We start from the raw sequence: 18,969 nt of genomic DNA on the forward strand, positions 1-18,969 counted from the left end.
CATTTGGATTGTACTATTTAGTCATTTTACATTTAACGATATTATTATTACAACTAGACTTCTGACATTTTGCTTTTCGTTTTCTATGTCTTATTTGCTTGTTTGCTTGTTTCTTTGTTTATTTATTCATTTTCTTTGGGTTCCTTTACTACTTTCTTTTATGTTAAATGGATACTTCATGTATAACATTTTAATTTCCTTAGTGACTTAAAAAAAAAACTTAATCTTTTTCAACAGCACTTTTCGGTTTACAACAAAATTGAGAGGAAAGTACAGAGATTTTCCATATACTTCCTGTCCCCCACACATGCTTTGCTCATTATCAACATCATCACAAGAATTGTATAAATTCTAAGGACAAGCCTACATTGATGTATCATGGTCACATAGAGATCATAGTTTATCTTAGGTTTCACTCTTGGTGTTATACATTCTGTGAGTTTGGACAAACGTATAATGACCTGTATCCATCATTATAATGTCATGAAGAGTATTTTCACTGCCTTAAAAATCATCTGTGCTACATCTATTCATCTCCCTCCCCTACTGTGTCCATAGTTTGGCCTTTCCATAATGTCATATATTTGGAATCATACAGTATGTAGCTTTTTCAGATTGGCTTTTTTCACTTAGTAATAAGCATTAAGGATGTCTTCATATCTGTTTATGGCTTGATAGCTTATTTCTTTTTTTGTGATATTACTCATTTGAATATACCACAGTTCATCCATTAACCTGCTGACAGACCTCTTGGTTGTTTCCAAGTTTTGGAAATTGTTAATAAAATTGCTATAAATACCCTGTACAGGTTTTTTTGTGGGTCACTGATTTTTAATTATATATTTTTTGTTATTGTCTTAGTATTTGCAAGCCGATTACACTACATATCTTGTCAAAATCTTTTCTACTCTAAATAATATCTACCTTAGATCATGCTAAGAAACACAAATAAATATAGAAATTTACTCTAGTAGCTTCATTCACTCACCCATTTTATGCTATTATAAATATTATAGTTATGTATTATAAACCTAATAATTTATTCTTCAAATTATTATTTTATATAATCTTATGTGTTTTAAATTGTATTTACTATTTAAATACTATACTTATCATTTCTGATTCTTATATCTTCTTGTTAGGTTAGAGTTGTCTTCTGAAATTATTATCTATCCTGATACAGCTATATTCCCACCATGCTCTTATTGTTAAACATATCACTTGTCTTTTGCTATTGTTAAATGTATTTCATCAAATATATTTGTTGACAAACATATATTTGTTACATACTTTTTTAATTTTAAATTTTATTTCTTGTTATAGTCCTAACAATACAACTGCATATGGACTGGGTTTTGCAATTACTTTTTAAATTAATTAGGAAGAAAACAGAGAAGACATTTGCAATTATGTTTTTTAAAATAATTGCTACATAATTATCTTTATCAGCTTTATGGGTTTATTCTTTTTTCTTTTTTTATTTGAATTATTGTTTGAGGTTGTTTGCTTTTCACCTGAAGAACTTTTTTAGTGTTTCTTATAAGGCAGATCTACTAGCAAAAAAGTTGTCTCAGTTTTTGTTTTCCTGAAATATCCTTGTTTTGCCTTTATTCTGAAAGATAGGGTTTTTTAAAAAATATATTCAGCACTTTGAATATGTCATCCCACTGCTTTCTGCCTTTGTTTTTGATGAGAAGTCAGTTTTCAATTTAATTGAAATTTCCTTGTATATGATGAGTTATTTTTCTTTCTGTTTTCGGCATTTTATTTTTGAGTTTCAACATTCTGACTATAATTTTTATGGATGTGGATTTCTTTGTGTTTCTCTTACTTGAAGCTAAGTTTCTTGAATGTGTAGATGGATGTTTCTCATCTAATTTGAGAAGATTTTAAATCTTACTTCTTTGAATATATTTTCTGCCCCTTTCTCTTTCTCTTTCTGATATTCCCCTTATGCATATATTGGTGTATTTGGAGGTATTCTGCATTTCTCTGAATCTTTGTTGACTTTTTTTTTTTTCCCCCTTTCTGTTCTTTAGATCACATTCTCTCTACTGATTTAACCTCAAGTTTGGTGATTCTTCTATCAGCTGAAATCTACCGTTCAGTGTCTCCAGTGAATTTTTATTTTGGTTATTATTCTTTTCCATTTTGGGATTTCCATTTAGTCCTTTGTTATCTTTTCTCTTTATTGATATCCTCTATTCCATGAGACTTTGTTATCATATTCCTTTAGTTCTTTAGGTTTCCTTGAATTCTTTGAACATAATTAGTTTATAATAGCTGTTTTTGTCTGTTAAGTCCAATATCTGAAAGCCCTGAAGAGTAAGTGCCTAGTTTTTTTTTTTTTTCCCCTCCTTGTCTGGGTCACAGTTTTCTCTTTGTATATATATATATATATTTTTTTTTTTTTGTATATATATATATATATTTTGTATATATATATATATTTTTTTTTTTTTTGGAAAGTTTACACTTTAGTTAATGTATTATGGCAACTCTGGATACTAATCCTCCATCATTTAAGCATTAATGCTGTCTTTGGTTGTTTGGTCCTTTATTTATTTGTTTAGTGACTTAACCTGTATTAACTCTGAGAAGTATATTCCACCCCTTACCCCCAGAGCAGGCAGCCTTTGATGTATCTGCTCAGATTTTTTTCCCCATTTGGCCTAGTTACCAAGTGGTTGAGTCTTGTGTGAGTCAGCAGGTCTACTACATCTAGCCAATGCGAGTCCTTAAGTACCCTTTTCCAGTTAGATTTTTTATGAGAGGATGTCTTTGTGATTTGGAGCCTACCCTCAAAGTTTTGAAATTTTATATTTTACCACATGTTCAGCTAGGGACCGAGATTGAATATCCATTCTCCCCCACCACACACACACATCACTCCTAAGATGTTGCAGCCTTTGTCATACAGTCTTCCAGACTTCCGAGAATGCAAATGGTTTTATTTTATAAATAAATATATACATACATACATGCATACATAATTTTTAAAAACTAAAATAAATAAATAAAACCAAAGTCTGATTTCTTTAAGAATTGCCACTGGGTCAGAGTAGTTTGTTCTTCAGCCAGTGTTTGGTCAGTTGTTGTGTTTAAGCCCTTGTGTCATTGAGGCTTCTAGGCTTTACTGATGTATCTGTTTTGGGGGAATGTTGTCAGTATATTCATATTTTGCTCTGATTGTTCCTGAGTAGATTGAGCTTAACACATATTCACAGAATTTCTGATGCCCAATGTTGACTGTGATTCCACAAGCACTCTTTATAGGTGACTCTCGCTCTGATTCTCTTTGATAAACTTATGGGTGCCCTTTTTTTTGTATGTTTGTTTTTTTTAATTTGTTTTGTTTTGTCTTGTTTTGTTACCAGTGGCATAAATCTAAGATCTTAATTGCTCTTTTCAGAAATCTCCATTATTTGCAGCAACACCCTTAGACATGGAACTACCCACAATCTGGAGCCAAATAATATCATCCTCCTTATATAGATATGAAGAGTATTTCATATTTATGCCCTTCCTCTTTTCCTGGAAAGTCTCTCTCTCTATGCCACTGGATAGTTCTGGGGACTGGAACAGCACTCTGCTACACTCAGATAGTGACATCTCTGCTGTACAAGGACTGTGGCGGAGGGGTTTGGTGACCTTGGCCTATCTGGCTTGCTCTTTTCAGTGTGCAATCTTCACTGTACAATTGTACAAGGTATGAACACCTGGATTAGGCTTCTTCCCTATGAGGAGGGCCTCAGTGGTGAAAGGCAACATTAGACCTTTAGACTATGCCTATCTGAAACAGAACTACTGAAAAATAAGGCTAAGAAGGGTGAAAATACTGGTAACCTTTCCCTGCAAAGGTGAAATCCTAACCCTAATCTCACAACCTGGAAAAGTGAGGACTTTTGCTATCTTGGTCAAACCCACCCAACATAGATTTCCATAGTAGAGTTTTTAAAATGGATCTGGGAATGAGGTGGAGGAAGTATTTTGTGTCTAAAATGCCATAGACTCTAACTGTTCTCACTGATGGTTAGTAGCTTTTCTTAAATGAATGTATCTCTATTTGCTTTATGTCCTTAGGAAATAGGGACTTTAAATTCTTTTCCCTCCAGCTTTATTGAGGTATAATTGACACATAAAAATTTAAGATATTCAAATTATGCATTATGATAATCTGATGTATGTATATATTGTGAAAGGATTCCTCTCATCTGGTTATTAACACATCCATCATCATATATATATATATATATATATATATATATGATATAAATTCCACTGTCTTAGAAAATTTCCAGTAAAAAATACAGTGTTGTCAACTGTAGTCACCATGTTATACATTAGATCCTAATAATTTTTGCTAGTTAAATGGCTATTTTGTGGGTCTACTGAAATCCTCATTCTGCCATTTTGGAAGTCCTGTCACTTACCTTCATTTTTGATATAGGATTCTGGGTTAGTAGCCGTGTTTTGTTTTTTTGTTAGTTTATTCCCTTTCAATGCTTAAAAGACAATGTTTCACTTTTATCTCACTTGCCTTTTTCTGACGAGGAACATACTTATTATACTTCTTTTTGTTCCTTTGTACTACATATGATTTCCTCTTTTAAGATATTTTTAAGATTCTTTTAAGATTTTTTTATTACCAGATCTGAGAAATTTGATTATGATTTGCCTCGTGGCATGTTTCTCATGCTTGAGTCTCCTCAAACTTCATGGATGTGTAGGCCTATAGTTTCATTAAATTCTGAAAATTTCAGCTATTATTTCTTCAAAGATGTATTTGTTCTGATTCCCACACATCTTTTGTCTTCTCTAGTATATATGTATATATATATATATATATATATAGAGAGAGAGAGAGAGAGAGAGAAAATCCTAAGCAAGCTCCACACTGAGAGTGGAGCCCCATGCAGAGTCTCAGTCTCATGACCCAGAGATTATGAACTGAGCTAAACATCAAGAATTGGATACTTAACAAGATGAGGCACCCAGGCGCCCCACTTCTGTAAATAATCCTGAATGTCATTCTAGGGCATGTTAAGTTACTCTAAAATAGTTTGATCTCCTAAATCCTGCTTTTTTTTTAATTTGTTCTGCAGATCTGGAGAAGTGCTCTTGGCAGATTCTAGGGCCAATTATTCTCCACTATTAAGTCAAACTTTTTATGAGTACCAAAAACCCCGTGAATTTTGCATTTTTCACTCTGGTTTTTGAGAACAGGTGCTGTTCCCAGTCATATGAGAGTAGAGGGAACCCTTCTCTAATCCTTATGGATTGTTCTTACACTGATTTCAGTTAGTTTTCCTTACCCACAAGCACTGATAAGTGCTCTGCTGGATAGAAGAGAGGCCTGCAGATCTCCATAATTCTCCTGAGCAGGTCTTTCGTCTTCCAAATTGTATTCTGTGAGCACAATATGCCTTCATCTCATTAAACTCTCAGCTCCATCTCTTCAACTCAGGCAATCCAAAGAGCTCTGACTGGGTGCCTTATCATGGGCCACAGCCTGGAAACTCTTCCAAGGCAGTAAGCTGGGACAGTTGTCAGGCTAACCTTACTTATTTCCAGGCTCAGAGACCACTGTCTTTCATTAGCACATACCCAGGGTCTTGAAAACCATTGTTTCACATATTTTTTCTGATTCTCTACTGTTTCAAGTGACAGAGTAAATCCAGTTGCTATTACTCCATCTTGGATGAAACAGGAGTGTTCACTGTCCTGGCTGAATTTAACATTGTAAGCTTGTTACTTCTCTACAGGCTAGCACTTGTGGACATTGAATTTCTTCTCTCCACTTGATTTGAGGAGCTACTCCTTAAATTGGTAATAGCAGGAGGGTTTGTATGTTCCTTTTTAGACCTTTTCTTACTGGGTTACTCCTTAAGTCATATTTGTAGCAGGATAAGGGTATGCAGTAGTTAGTACTTATAGTGGTTTTATATCCACCACATTCTAGTACTTGTTTCTAATAGGTTGCAGAAAGAATGAGAAAGATGAGTTGATATGTCCATACCCTAGTGGTCTGTTTCTGACCACCATGTTCTGAGTGTTCTGAGGTAGTCCCTGATTCTGTGTGAATCAACTGACCACTGTCCAGCTTAGAAACAGATGGGAGAAGGGGATTTCTCTTAAAGAGAACTGCCCATATCTAGCTTTTAAGATTCTGGTAGGACAAGTGGACTCTTCAAGGATTGTTGGAGTATTATCAGCTAGTGGCAAATATTATGATAACTATCATGTATGTTATATATGTTTTTACCATGATTACTAGGAAACCATATATTTTTACTTATGTCAACCACAATAGTGAAAGAGCTTAAAGTTTTAAAATATTCCTACCAATAAACCCAATCTTCCTCCAAAAATGAAGTTTTAAAAATAATTATCATTTTACTCAAACATTGACCAACCCTGTCATTACATGTACCTTGAACCATAACTATAATACAGTTGTTGAAGGCTACTGCCTGAAGTCACACCCTGATGACACACCACTGTTTTCTGTTAGGGCTCATCCGCCCACAGGGAGATTTTCCAGCGTCATCCTGGAGCAGAGTCTATTCATTGTCTGAATCCATCTACTTCCCTCTGGCAGCAGGCCAGTCTTCACTGATAACATTTCCTTACTAACCAGATCATTCTGATTTCATAAACTTCTTTAGAAATTTTTACAACAAGATTCTGGTAGTTTAAACCATTGACATTTTCCCTCAACATTTAAATTGTTAAATATCTTAATGAAGTAATCTGCTTTGGGTACAACGTTTCATTTTTTTCCTTTGGTTATTTTTATTTTTAAGTTAAAAAAGACATTGTATTGTAAAAAATGTGGGATGTGTGAAATAGTATGAAAAATTAAAAAGAAAAACACCACCTACCCAGAAGTTACCATATGTGAATATTTTGGCATACTTCTTTCAAGCTTCTATTAAAAAAAATTTTAAAATAGTTAAATTATAGGCTTTAGTAGTCTCACTTTCTCCACAAAACTTTATAAAATTGATATTCATGTGTCATGAAATATTTTAAAGTTGTAATTTGATTGTTTTATGTTTCTCCATTATTGGACATAATAGTAAAAACATATATAACACACATGATAGTTATCATAATTTATTCATTTTTTAAGTTTTTTATTACTATAAATAACACCAGTGCATCAATTTTTATCTACATTTCACATTGCTGTAAAATAACCCACTCCAAGTTTTAGTAGCTTAACACTGATTATTGTGCGATTTCACAGTATGAGTAGGAAATAGCAGGGCTGGGCTTAGGTGGAGGATCAGCTGGGGCCTGGCTGGTGGCTACTGGTCTCACCAGCCCGCCTGGCATAAGTAGAAGAACCAGAATACTTGGACCCTCTGTCCATGTGGTGAGATCTCCACGTGGTGTCTCTTCCTCAAGGTGGCTAGTGTGGGATTGTTTACAAAGGAGCAATTGGAATTGAGATGGGTCCAGAATCTTGTCATGAGCAGAAGTCACATAACATTACTTCCATGATGTCCTATTAGTCAAAATCAGTCAGAAGGCTTACTTAGATCAAGTAGATTCTACCCTTGCTGGTAGAGTTTTGGCCATTTTCAATCTACCATGACAGCTTTTCCCTACCTTGAATTTGTAGAAGCAGAACTACTTGGCCAAAGGATACAAACCTTCCAGAAAAGTTGGCCGAATATGTACTTCTCCCAGAAGGTCATGAGAGTGACCATCTTTAAAAACTTACCACTATTTCTCCAGTTCTAGATCAAAAACTTGAACATCAGGAGCATAAAAATGGTGAAATGGATAACTTCTTTTGGTTATAAATAGTTATATCTATAAATATATAATATATAATCAATATTTATGGTATAATTAATATATATCATTATTAATATATCATAAAATAATCATTAATTAATATAGTATAATACTATAATAATATAAATGGTTATTGGTTCTTATCTGGACCAATGCTTTGGGCTTTATCTAGGTACATATTTTCTGAAAATAAATTCTTGAAAAGTTACCTCAATAAATCTTATCCACTATCCATCTTTCTAGAGAGCAATCCAAACTGTCAAAAAACATATCATAGATACTGTTACATATGAATTTGGCTGTGAATTGAAATTACCTTAAATGTTTCCATTATATGGTCCATTTAAAAGTAATTCAGCTAAATAATTATTTTAGATGCATTGCTCTTAAATGTAGCAGAAAAAAATCATATGTAGAATCTGTTGAAAATACATATGTATTAACCTATTTAAATATATTAGAATGCAGTCACTGAATATTTAGCATTACTGAATATTGTTATTATAGAAGGTTAATAATGAACCTAGATGGGTAAAAACAGTGATGAACTCTTTAATACTCTCGTATTCTGAATATTTGTTTTATATTTCAGGTGAATATGCACATGCCCTTAATTTTAATTCTAAACTTATCATGAGCAGTTGTTCTCCCAAATATTCATAGGATAGGAAACTTTTGAGTGAAAATTCACTCAAAGATTCAGTTGAGAGTAGAGTCTGGGGTACAGTGGCCTGGATTCTGCTCTGATAGAAACTGACAGGCCTGTGTGGCTTCTGTATATAAAACTACTTAATCTGGCTGCTTAGTTCACCTCTCAGATTTCTTGCCTAGATATTAGGTGCTCACAGTTTCTTCCTTCCCTCCTCCTCCTCCTTCTTTTTCATCTTCTACTACTCCTTTTTCCCTCTCCCCCTCCCCCTCCTCCTCCCCCTCCTTCTCCCCCTCCCCCTCCCCTCCCCTCCCCCTTCTCCTCCTCCTCCTCTTCTTCTTCTTCTTCTTCTTCTTCTTCTTCTTTAAACTTTTCCTTCACTACTTCCTACCAACCCCTGGCAAAGGGCACATACATATATATTTTTTATGTTGAAAGGGAAGAAAAAAAATTAATGTGATAAATAATACCAGCAGACAGGTCTCTTGCTTGCTTCCGGATATCACCATAAGGTGAGGTTTCTGTATCACTTCTTTGGGGTTAAGCTCAGCTGCTGAGATGATACATTCCCCTGAGTCTTCTCAACAGCACCTAGCCACAGACCAAGTCAGAGTACATTTTCAGTACAACTGTGACCCTGTGGTGGAGGCATCTTCCCAGAAGGGAGAGTTGGAGGTGTGGGGAGGAGCAGGGACAGGTAAACATCCTCTGAGCAGTTTTAGACTCTGCTCTGTCTCTGTCCCTTGTCCTGTCTAGAAGAGGCTTTGTCTCTAGCTGCCATGGGCATGTGCAGAAGTTCCTCAGAGGCACATGGGTTGATGGGACCTTCTCTAGGTGGGCATAAAGAATTCCAAGTTTACAGAGTATTCATAACAACCCATATAGAATGATCTATCAGTTTGAAATAGGATTAGTCTTTGGAGTCTTCTCACCTCTTTCAATTTTGTCTTGATTTCCTTTTACCAAGCTGTTTATGCAAATTGGAAAGTGCTAATCTTACCAATGTATTTGTATTTTATCAGGTGACACATGAAGATTGAAAAAAATAGTTTCAGTAAATAAATACATATACACATACATAGGTAGATGAACAGGAAAAAAAAAAAAAGCTCTAGTCAGGTAAGGAAGAAATTTGAGTAGGACCAGGAATGTTGCTAAATGTACTTCAACTTTTAATGTGTATTTACTTGCCTGGGATTTTACCTAGTGCGCTTACTGCTTAGAAAATAATTGTGTCATAAATGCTCAATAAATGCTAACTGATATTGGTCTTACAGTTAAGATAGTACTCATCCTCAAGGCAGAGGGCCAATGTTCCAAACATGGCATCTTCAATTCAAAGTTGGCACTGGATTTGATCAATGGGCAACCAGGAAGGGTTAGACATGTTATAGTGATCACCTGTATTCTTTAGCACAGAACTGACCATTTCTCTAAAGATGTAAGGCATTTCTAGGGTGGGAGTCATATGGTCTTTAGCCAACATCTAATTCTGAAAGACTAATGGTGATTACTGTGTTACAGACCTAGGCTGATATGTTGGATATCTATGCTGATATGTTATATAACCGGGCTGAATTTTGCATATCTAGGTCAATATTTTACATAGGTAAGTTGATATACTGTGTACCCAGGTTCATGCATTACATGCCTAAGCAGATATATCACATACCTAGAACCACTCCTATTCCCCATACATACATGTGTATACATCTACTCCAGAAAATTGTCCTTTCTCTGTTAGTGCCTTGCCCTGAAAGATTATTTTTGTTTTGTTTGTCATTTGTTGTTTTTTGTTGTTTTGTTTTATTTTATTTTGCCTGGAATAGTCTTAATCAGAGAATGTCCAGGACACAAGGATAGAGAAGGTTCTATTCTCAACAATTAGAGTAAGCAGCTAATTAAATATTCTAGGAACATCTTACCTTTGCCTGGTCCTTTTATCTAAAGAAATTGAGGCAGCTTCACTGTGGTCAAAATAATATCCCCAGACATTCCAAAATTAAAGAGAGATCAAGGATAACATCAGTTTAGATTTGGGGAAATATCAAAGTTAGATTACATTAGGTAGAGTCAGCTCTGTGCTCTTGAATTGTTCCCACACCATGTTCAGCCTTCTCTGTCGTAACGACCCCTCACCCATTCATATTCACTTTGGCTCACTGTATTTTCTTCTCTTTTCTCAGCTCTGTTCCCATTTTTTTAACAAGACACCCATGTCCCCAACTCAGGACCTACTCAGTTTTAAAGAGTTTAATCTCCATTCTGGTTTCCATTCCACCATCCTAAAATTTGGTCCTTGATATAACTCAGGACTACTTAAAAATTGAAATTATTTAAAAAAAAAACTGAAACTCTTAATTTTATTTTAAACTCTGACTATAGCATCAACTTTTTTTAGAGTATTTTTTAATTTAAATCCAATTAACCAAGGTATAGTACATCATTAGTTTTTGACATAATGTTCGATGATTCATTAGTAGAGTATATCAGCCAGTGCTCATCATATCATGTGCTTGCTTTAATGCCCATCACCCAGTTACCCTATCCCCCCACCCACTTCCCTTTCAACCCTCAATTTATTTCCTGGAGTCAAGAGGGTCTTTTGGTTTGTTTCCCTCTCTGATTTCTCCCATTCAGTACCCCCAACCCTATTGTCCTCTGCACTATTCCTTATGTTCCACATATGAGTGAAACCATTTGATAATTGTGTTTTTCTGACTGACTTCGCTTAAAATTCTCCAACTGCCTTAGCCCTTTCAAATTTTTTTTTCCCTTTTCACTGCATTCTGTAGAACCCTGACACCTTTTTAATAGCAATATATCTTTCCCTTTGCTTCCATGAAATACTTTCTCCTCTCTTATTATCCCCTTACTGGTATCTCTTTCCCTTCCCATCACCCAGCTTCCTGGCCCTTCAATAAGTTTTCTTCTGTTCTTCTTCTTCTTTTTAAAAATATGATCACTTATAATGTGATAGTGACATCACCATGTGTGACTTCAACCACCATCCACATGCATTCATATAATATTTTCCAAAATGTGTACTCTGGACTAGACCACTTTACTACTTAGTTCTTCATTTGCAGTTTACTTCTGGATATTTGAAGTATATGCTATTCCATCAGACTCTTTAACTTTACATGTGCAGAGGCTTTAAAATAGGTCCCAACAGGCCTGGCAGTTTCCCATCCCATCCCTACAGCTATCCACTGTTGCCAGAACCATCTGGATAAAGTCAGTGGTGACGCAAAGCCTCTTCTTGTTAAAGTTCTTCACCGTGAAAGTCAAACTTATTCTGGCAACAAAACGGTATAATAATTTTTATACCAACGAACATTTTTTTCAAACATATTTTCCCTTCTTTCTTGCATGCATGCTATATACCAGTTAAAGACAAAGGCGCTGTCTAACAATTTCAGTATCTATTTAATGATTTCCACTTTCAGACTGCCTGAGTCACTTGTTTCTATTAGCCTCACTTCACAAGGTCACTTTGTCCTGTGAGCTCTCACTGCAAACCACAGTAAACTCTACAACATGTGTAATTTTATTAGGACATATTATTTTCAACTTTGTTGTCTACTTAGACACATACATCTCATTTTCTTTACTTCACTATAGGAGTCTCACAGGCAGTTCATCTAATTTGTCCTTACTTTCCCCCTTGGTACAATGTTTGCACATAGTGGGGCCATAACAAATTTTGATTGAATTTAATTAAATATTGTCTGATAACTCTATAGCCAATCTTTTACAGTGCTTTTCATTCCTTCTTGCAGATTCAGGCTTCCATATGCTATAATTTATTAATAGTGTGAAGACTTTCCTTCAGTGTTTCTTACAGTGAAAATCTGATACAGATGAATTCTTTCAGATTTTGTCTGGCTGGAGATATATTTATTTCCCGTTGATTTTTAGAGGATATTTTTGCAGGTACACAATTATAAGTTAATATTTTTTTTTCTTTTAGTACTTAAAAAATCTTGCATCATTGTTTTCTGGCCTATATTATTTCTTATGATGACTCAGTCATCATTTTCCTTTTTTATATAATATTCCTTTATTTGTAAGTTCTTAAGGTTTTGTTCTTTACTGACTACTCAGCAGTTTGATGAGGACATGTCAAGATAGAGTTTTGTTTATATTTATGATACGTGCTGTTAAGTGACTCACTTAAATCTGTGATTTGATATCTTTCATCAGTTTTGGAAAATTTTTTTCTAATCTCTTCAATTTTTTTCATCCCAATATCTCTTTTTCTGAGAATCCAATTCTATACATTTTTTTCTTCATAAATCATTAGATGTAATTGGACTGTCTGAATATTGAAAAATAATTACAGTCAAGGCTCTATTAACTATGTAGGGCATCATGGCTATAAGGGAGTGCACCACAGTACTGAAAGCAGACTCCTCACACCATACTCACTCTTTATACCAGCATCTAAGTTTATTCCCATCATGGTACCCATCACTATCAAAATACCTGGTTTATGATTAGTTTACTTGCTTCGTATCTGTTTAACTCACAATGATTTAAAGTTTATGAAAGTAGGAGCTTTATGTCTTGACTATGGACTGTCCTCAGGGCCTAGGACTCTGTCTAGCTCAGTAATTAGCCACTAATTATTTGTGAGTGAATGAAGAATGTTAAGTATGAAGGCAAGGATAGGACTTACCATATACTATTAGAACGGACAATATTAAAATTTAAATATTAATAAAACCCACTAATTGTAGTACTGAAATGTTGAATTGTAAAGGTAGATTGGAAAGTGAAATAAATTTGAAATCGTTCAGTAATAATATTTTGTAGTACTAGTGCGTAATTGGTTGTAATAGCATCACAGGATCACAGCTGGCTTTTGCCTTCATATGAGTGGAATCATGTAGCATTTGTCCTTTTGTGACTGGTTTATTTCACTTAAAATGTCATCAAGGTTCATCCGTACTCTAGCCTATAACAGCATTATCTTCTTTTCTAGGAATGAGTAGTATTCCATTGTACTTGTTCACACATTTTCTTTATCCATTCATATATTGATTGACATTTAGGTTACTTCCATCTCTTGGCTATTATGATTTCAGAAGTTTTTAAGTTTTATGCAGTCCCATTTATTTGCCTTTGTTCTTTGGGCTTTTGATGTCATATCCAAGAAATCTTTGACAAACACAAGTATCATGAATATTTTCCCATTTAGTTTTAGGAATTTGCTAGGAGTCCTACAGTTTTAGGTATTATGTTAAGATCTTTAATACATTTTGAGTTAATTTCTCTATGTGGGGTAAGGTAAAGATATAGCTTAATTCTTTTTCATGTAGATATATAGTTTTTCCAACATCATTTGTTGAAGAGACTGTCCTTTCCTCATTATGTAGTTTTGGCACTCTTGTCAAAAATCATTAGGGTACACAAGGGTTTATTTCTGGTTTTCTATTCTGTTTCATTGGTTTATATATCTGTCTTTCTGCCACTACCACACCGACTTTGTTACTATTGCTTTGTAGTATTTTAGGGATATGTGAGACTGCTAACTTGAGCCTTTTCCTTTTTAAGACTATTATGGCCTTTAAGGTTCCTTGAGATTCAATATGGACTTTAGAACGAGATTTTCTATTTCTGCCAAAAATGTCATTGGTATTTTGGGTAGATTGACATCTTAAAAATATTAAGTCTTCCAGCCCATGAACACAGGATGTCTTTCCATTTACTGGTGTCTTCTTTAACTTCTATTACTAATGTGTTACAGTTTTCAGCACACAAGTCCTTTGCTCCTGTGGTTGAATTTATTCCTAAGTATTTTATTCTTTTTGATGTTATTATAACTGGAGCTGTTTTTTAAATTTCTTTTCCAGATTTTTCATTGTTAGTGTATAGAAATTCAACTGATTTTTGTGATTTTATATCCTGCAATTCCGATGAGTGTGTGATTGTGTGTGTGTTTTCATATGTTGAACTAACTTGCATTCCAGGAATAAATCCCACTTGGTCGTGGTATATAGTCCTTTTAATTTCCTGTTTCTGTTTGCTAGTGTTTTGTTGAGAGTATTTTCTCAGACTTCAGAGATACTGGTCTGTAGTTTTCTCTTCCTGTAGGTCTTTGGCTAGCTTTAGTATTAAAATCATGATAGCAGCCTCACTGAATGAGCTTGGAAATATTTTCTTCCTCTTCAGTTTCTTGGAATAGTTTGGGGAGGATTTTTAATTCTTCAAATGTTTAGTAGAAATCAATAGTGAAGCCCTCTGGTCCTGGGCTTTTCTGTGTTGAGATTTTCATTGCTAATTCAATATCCTTTCTAGTTATTGGTCTGTTAAGATTTCTCTTTTTTTCATGATTTAGACTTGGTAGTTTGCGTGTTTCCATTAACTTATCCATTTGTTCCAGGTTATGCAATTTGTTGGTGTATAATTATTTGTTATTGTAGCTGCTTTTATTTCTGTGACATCAGTTGTAAGTCCCCTCTTCCAATGATAATTTTAGTTATTCGAGTTTTCTCTCCTTTACTCTTAGTGTAGCTAAGAGGTTGTCACTTTTGTGGATTATTCTGAAGAATCAACTTCTGGTTTTAATTTTTTTCTGTCATTTTTCTATTATCTATTATGTTTAAGTCTTCTAAAATCATCATTATTTTCTTTCATCTGCTAACTTTTAGTGTAGTTTTTCAAGTTCCTTGAGATGCAAAGTTAAGTTATTGACTTAAGATCTTTCTTCTTCTTCCTCCCGTCCTTCTCCCTGCTCCCCCCCCCTCCACCACCACTGCTGCCTTCTTCTTTTTTTTTTTTTTTAAAGATTTTATTTATTTATTTGACAGACAGAGATCACAAGCAGGCAGAGAGGCAGGCAGAGAGAGAGGAGGAAGCAGGCTCCCCGCTGAGCAGAGAGCCCGATGCGGGACTCGATCCCAGGACCCTGAGATCATGACCTGAGCCGAAGGCAGCGGCTTAACCCACTGAGCCACCCAGGCGCCCCTGCCTTCTTCTTTTTAATGCAAATGTTTGCTGGTATAAAGTTCCCCTTTACTACTATCTCTGCATCTCATAAGTTTTGGTATTTGAGTTTTTGTTTTCATTTGTTTCCAGATACTTTCAAATTTCATGTGATTTCTTCTTTGGCCCACTGGCTGTTTAAGAGTGAGTTGTTTAATTCCCACATATGTGTTTAATTCTCTCTTCTCATAGTGATTCCTAGTTTCATTACATTATAGTCAGAGAAGATAGTTTGTATGTGTGGTTTCAATATTCTCAAAATTAAGACTTGTTTTGTGATCTAACATATAGTTGGCCATAAGGAATGTTCCATGACATTTAAAAAGAGTGTGTGTTCTGCTGTTGTTGTATGGAGTGTTTTAAATCTATCTGTTAGGTGCATTGGTCTGTATGTCATCATATTTCCTGGTTCCTTATTGATCTTCTTCCTGGTTCTTATATCCATAATTGAAAGTGGGGTGCTGAATCTTTTACTAATAACGTGTTGCTGTCTATTTTTTTTCCTTTCATTCTGCCAGTATTTGCTTTATATATTTGGGAGCTCTAACATTAGGTGCATATATTTTTATATCTTCCTGGTAAATTGGCCTTTTTTGTCATTATATAATGGCATACTTTTGTTTCATGTGACACTTCTTGTCTTAAAGTTTCTTTCATCTTATATACATATGGCCTCTCCTGCTCTTTTTCAGTTCTCATTTATATGTAATAAGTTTTTCAACTTTCACTTTCAGCTAATGTGTGTCCTTAGATCTAGTGTGAATCTCTTGTAGACTGCAATTTGGATCTTTTGTTTTTTTAACTATTGAGCCAGTCTGTGTTTGTATCTTTTAATTGAAGCATTTAATCCATTTACTTTTTTTTTTTTTAAGGGGGGGGGAGAGAGAGAGAGACAGAGAGAGCAAGAGAAAGCATGAGTGAGCAGACGAGGGGCAGAGGGAGAGAGAGAATCTTAAGCAGGCTACATATGGAGCTCAATCTCAAACACTGAGAACATGACCTGAGCCAAAACCAAGAGTCAGATGCTTAACCTACTGAGTCACCCAGGTGCCACAATCCATTTATTTTTAAAGTGATTATTGATATGGAGGGACTTAATATTGCCATTTTAGTGTCTTTTGTATGTCTTACAGTTTTTTGTCCTTTTTTCCCTTTCAATGCATTCTTTCATTTATTTTTTTGTGGTGACATATTTTGATACCCTTCTCATTTCCCTTTGTTTTTATTTATAAGATACTTCCTTTGTGTTATACAAAACATCTTAAAGCTGTAATAATCTATGTTAAACTGATGACAACTTCAATTTCATATAAAAACTCTACTTTTTTACATCTCTGTACTTCCTGAAAACTTTATGCTTTTGATGACACAAATTACTTATTTTTATATTGTGTATTTATTAACATAGCTTTATAGTTATATGTTTTTAAAAAATTCTCTATGATATTTAAAGTGATTTATGTACCTACATTACAATACTCCATAATTATATATTTATTAATATACATTTACCAGGTATTTTATATTTTTGTACAGTTTTATGTTTCTATTTATTATCTTTTTGCTTCAGCTTGAAGGACTGCCTTCAGCATTTCTTATAGGGCAGGTCTAGTGGTGATGAACTTCCCTAGCTTTTGTTTAGCTGGGTAGGTTTTAATTTTGCTTTCATTTTTGAAGGACAGTTTTGCCAGACATAGAATTCTTGATTGTCAGTTTTATCTTTCAGCACTTTGATTATATCATCCAATTACCATGGAGCCATCAAAGTTTAAGCTGAGAAATCCAGTGATGATCTAGTAGGAGCTCCCTTATATATGAAGAGTCACTTTTCTGTTTTCAAGATTCTCTCTCTGTGTGTGATTTTTCAAGTTTGATTATGATGTGTCTCTGTGTAGATTTTTTAAGATTATCTTACTTGAAGTTCCTTGAGCTTCTTCAATTTGTATGTCCATTATCTCCTCCAAATTAGGATTTTTTTGGTCATAATTTCTTCAAATAGGCTCTGCATTTTTGTTTCTTTTCTTTCTGGAACCTCCATATGCTTATGATGTTCTGCTTGATGTTATTACAAAAATCCCTTAGGCTAGCTTCATTTTTCTTCATTCTTTTTATTTTTGTTTTTTCAGCTTGGTAATTTTGAATGTCCTGTCTTTGAAATTACTCATTTTTTTCTTCTGTTTGGTCAAGTCTGCTCCTGTGTTCCTCAAGTGAATTTTTTCAATTCAGTTATTGTAATTTTCAGCCCCCAAATTTCTGTTTGGTTTTTCTTCATGATTTCTATATCTTTATATTCTCATTTTTCTCAGTATCATTTTCTTTATTTCACTTAGTTGTCTGCCTGTACTCTCTTTTCATCCATTGAGCATCCTTATGGTGGTTATTTTTAATTCTTTGGTAATTAATATATTTCTGTTTAATTTCCTGGAGATTTAATATATTTCTTTGAACACTGTTTCTCTTACCTTCTGTGGGATTTAGGCATTTGAAAAATCAATGACTTCTCCCAGTCTTTGTGGTCTGGTTTCATATCGGGAAGAAATCTTGCCTTGGATGCATCCTCCTTGGGCTTTTTCTTGTAATAGAATTGAAGAGGTTTGCCAGAACTACCCAGGAGCCTCACCTGGTGTCTGACTGCTGGACTGAGGCCTCTCCAGTGCTGTAGCAAACTCGGCTGGAGCTCTTCTTAATGTTTTTGTGGGATACTGTAGTAGATTTTGCTGATTGACCAAACCATACTGATGGCTCTTGTTCTCAGTAGTCCCCAACCTGATGCCCATTTCCTGTCAGTGCTTAAATTCAGACAAGACGGAAAGTAGCTCCTGGGGCAATTCTCCCAATAGTCAAAATGTTGAATGTATTCCTAACCCTTCTTTTTTCCTCTCCAGGGAGAAGTTGGGAAATAGGAGCTTTGTCTTGATATTTTCTTTGTCTTAGGGGACAGGGCACTGGTGAGTGGGTGCCATGAATTTTCTTGCTGGGCTTCCACGTGGCTGGCTTCAAGTTCACCTGGGGTACAGAGACCTCTTAACTGGCTTTTGGACTTCTCACAAAGGCAGCTATTAAGTTGGGTTCTTTGTGGGGGTAGGAGGATCTGGGGCTTCCTTTTCAATCATCTTGCTGGTATTGCTCTGTTATGCATTTTTAAAATTAATTTTTAATTTTTTTTAATAAACATGTAATGTATTTTTGTCCCCAGGGGTACAAGTTTGTGAATCGCCAGGTTTACACACTTCACAGCACTCACCATAGCACATACTCTTTGCAATGTCCATAACCCCACCCCCTCTCCTGACCTCCCCCCGCCCCAGCAACCCTCAGTCTGTTTTTTGAGATTGGGTCTTTTATGGTTTGTCTCCCTCCTGATCCCATATTCTTTCATTTTTTCTTTTCCTACCCCCCAAACCCTCCATGTTGCATCTCCACTTCCTCATATCAGGGAGATCGTATGATAGTTGTCCTTCTCCAATTGACTTATTTCACTAAGCATAATACCCTCTAGTTCCATCCACATCATTGCAAAT

General features: G+C 34.9%; 1 protein-coding gene across 3 annotated transcripts in view; it reads left to right on the top strand.

The window, feature by feature from the left end:
* GABRG3 (gamma-aminobutyric acid type A receptor subunit gamma3) overlaps positions 1–18,969 on the top strand; it is a 668,605-nt gene that overhangs the window by 18,859 nt on the left and 630,777 nt on the right. Inside the window, exon 1 of one of the 3 annotated variants that reach the window (XM_032342308.1) lies at positions 11,557–11,567. The exons of the other annotated variants lie outside the window; for them this stretch is intronic. The gene's annotated coding sequence lies outside the window, so the exon portion shown is untranslated. Of the gene's footprint in view, positions 1–11,556; positions 11,568–18,969 lie in introns of those variants that run through there. 3 annotated transcript variants of the gene reach the window in all.

This window comes from Mustela erminea, chromosome 5 (assembly GCF_009829155.1).
Source record: "Mustela erminea isolate mMusErm1 chromosome 5, mMusErm1.Pri, whole genome shotgun sequence".
Classification (NCBI taxonomy): domain Eukaryota; kingdom Metazoa; phylum Chordata; class Mammalia; order Carnivora; family Mustelidae; genus Mustela; species Mustela erminea.